Source organism: Coregonus clupeaformis, chromosome 40, assembly GCF_020615455.1.
Source record: "Coregonus clupeaformis isolate EN_2021a chromosome 40, ASM2061545v1, whole genome shotgun sequence".
Taxonomy (NCBI): domain Eukaryota; kingdom Metazoa; phylum Chordata; class Actinopteri; order Salmoniformes; family Salmonidae; genus Coregonus; species Coregonus clupeaformis.
The window spans coordinates 11,246,734-11,249,185 of record NC_059231.1 but is presented as its reverse complement, the minus strand read 5'-3'; the positions used below and the strand labels follow the sequence as shown (position 1 = coordinate 11,249,185).

General features: G+C 41.8%; 1 long non-coding RNA gene across 1 annotated transcript; it reads left to right on the top strand.

Annotated features, from left to right (window-relative positions):
* Positions 1-230: 230 nt before the first annotated feature.
* Positions 231-1,020, top strand: LOC123482913. Its single transcript, XR_006658017.1, has 3 exons — positions 231-254; positions 645-697; positions 991-1,020. It is a non-coding gene; the product is annotated as an uncharacterized LOC123482913 (long non-coding RNA).
* The last annotated feature ends 1,432 nt before the right edge of the window (positions 1,021-2,452 follow it).

The window sequence follows — 2,452 nt, the reverse complement described above, 5'->3', positions numbered from 1 at the left end:
GAGGTTTTAATGGGTATAGGGTTAGTTGGTATAGTGGGGAGGTTTTAATGGGTGTAGGGTTAGTTGGTATAGTGGTGAGGTTTTAATGGGTGTAGGGTTGAGTTGGCATAGTGGTGAGGTTTTAATGGGTGTGGGTTAGTTGGTATAGTGGTGAGGTTTTAATGGGTGTAGGGTTAGTTGGTATAGTGGTGAGGTTTTAATGGGTGTAGTGGTGAGGTTTTAATGGGTGTAGGGTTAGTTGGTATAGTGGTGAGGTTTTAATGGGTATAGGGTTAGTTGGTATAGTGGTGAGGTTTTAATGGGTGTAGGGTTAGTTGGTATAGTGGTGAGGTTTTAATGGGTGTAGGGTTAGTTGGTATAGTGGTGAGGTTTTAATGGGTGTAGGGTTAGTTGGTATAGTGGTGAGGGGTTTTAATGGGTTTAGGGTTGGGTTGAGTATAGTGGTGAGGTTTTAATGGGTGTAGGGTTAGTTGGTATAGTGGTGAGGTTTTAATGGGTGGAGGGTTAGTTGGTATAGTGGTGAGGTTTTAATGGGTGTAGGGTTAGTTGGTATAGTGGTAAGGTTTTAATGGGTGTAGGGTTAGTTGGTATAGTGGTGAGGTTAGTTGGTGTAGTGGTGAGGTTTTAATGGGTATAGTGATGAGGTTTTAATGGGTGTAGGGTTAGTTGGTATAGTGGTAAGGTTTTAATGGGTATAGTGATGAGGTTTTAATGGGTGTAGGGTTAGTTGGTATAGTGGTGAGGTTTTAATGTAGGTGTAGGGTTAGTTGGTATAGTGGTGAGGTTTTAATGGGGTGTAGGGTTAGTTGGTATAGTGATAAGGTTTTAATGGGTGTAGGGTTAGTTGGTATAGTGGTGAGGTTTTAATGGGTGTAGGGTTAGTTGGTATAGTGGTGAGGTTTTAATGGGTGTAGGGTTAGTTGGTATAGTGGTGAGGTTTTAATGGGTGTAGGGTTAGTTGGTATAGTGGTGAGGTTTTAATGGGTGGAGGGGTTAGTTGGTATAGTGGTGAGGTTTTAATGGGTGTAGGGTTAGTTGGTATAGTGGTGAGGTTTTAATGGGGTGTAGGGTTAGTTGGTATAGTGGTGAGGTTTTTAATGGGTGTAGGGGTTAGTTGGTATAGTGGTGAGGTTTTAATGGGTGTAGGGTTAGTTGGTATAGTGGTGAGGTTTTAATGGGTATAGTGGTGAGGTTTTAATGGGTGTAGGGTTAGTTGGTATAGTGGTGAGGATTTAATGGGTGTAGGGTTAGTTGGTATAGTGGTGAGGTTTTAATGGGTGTAGGGTTAGTTGGTATAGTGGTGAGACTTTAATGGGTATAGGGTTAGTTGGTATAGTGGTGAGGTTTTAATGGGTGTAGGGTTAGTTGGTATAGTGGTGAGGTTTTAATGGGTGTAGGGTTAGTTGGTATAGAGGTGAGGGTTTTAATGGGTGTAGGGTTAGTTGGTATAGTGGTGAGGTTTTAATGGGTGTAGGGTTAGTTGGTATAGTGGTGAGGTTTTAATGGGTGTAGGGTTAGTTGGTATAGTGGTAAGGTTTTAATGGGTATAGTGGTGAGGTTTTAATGGGTGTAGGGTTAGTTGGTATAGTGGTGAGGTTTTAATGGGTGTAGGGTTAGTTGGTATAGTGGTGAGGTTTTAATGGGTGTAGGGTTAGTTGGTATAGTGGTGAGGTTTTAATGGGTGTAGGGTTAGTTGGTATAGTGGTGAGGTTTTAATAGGTGTAGGGTTAGTTGGTATAGTGGTGAGGTTTTAATGGGTGTAGGGTTAGTTGGTATAGTGGTGAGGTTTTTAATGGGGTGTAGTGGTGAGGTTTTAATGGGTGTAGGGTTAGTTGGTATAGTGGTGAGGTTTTAATGGGTGTAGGGTTAGTTGGTATAGTGGTGAGGTTTTAATGGGTGTAGGGTTAGTTGGTATAGTGGTGAGGGTTTTAATGGGTGTAGGGTTAGTTGGTATAGTGGTGAGGTTTTAATGGGTGTAGGGTTAGTTGGTATGAGTGGTAAGGTTTTAATGGGTAAGTGGTGAGGTTTTAATGGGTGTAGGGTTAGTTGGTATAGTGGTAAGAGGTTTTAATGGGTGCAGGGGTTAGTTGGTATAGTGGTGAGGTTTTTAATGGGTATAGGGTTAGTTGGTATAGTGGTGAGGTTTTAATGGGTGGTAGGGTTAGTTGGTATAGTGGTGAGGTTTTAATGGGTGTAGGGTTAGTTGGTATAGTGGTGAGGTTTTAATGGGTGTAGGATTAGTTGATATAGTGGTGAGGTTTTAATGGGTGTAGGGTTAGTTGATATAGTGGTGAGGTTTTAATGGGTGTAGGGTTAGTTGGTATAGTGGTGAGGTTTTAATGGGTGTAGGGTTAGTTGGTATAGTGGTGAGGGTTTTAATGGGTGTAGGGTTAGTTGGTATAGTGGTGAGGCTTTTTAATGGGTTTCACGTTAGCTTCCGTTTAGAAACATT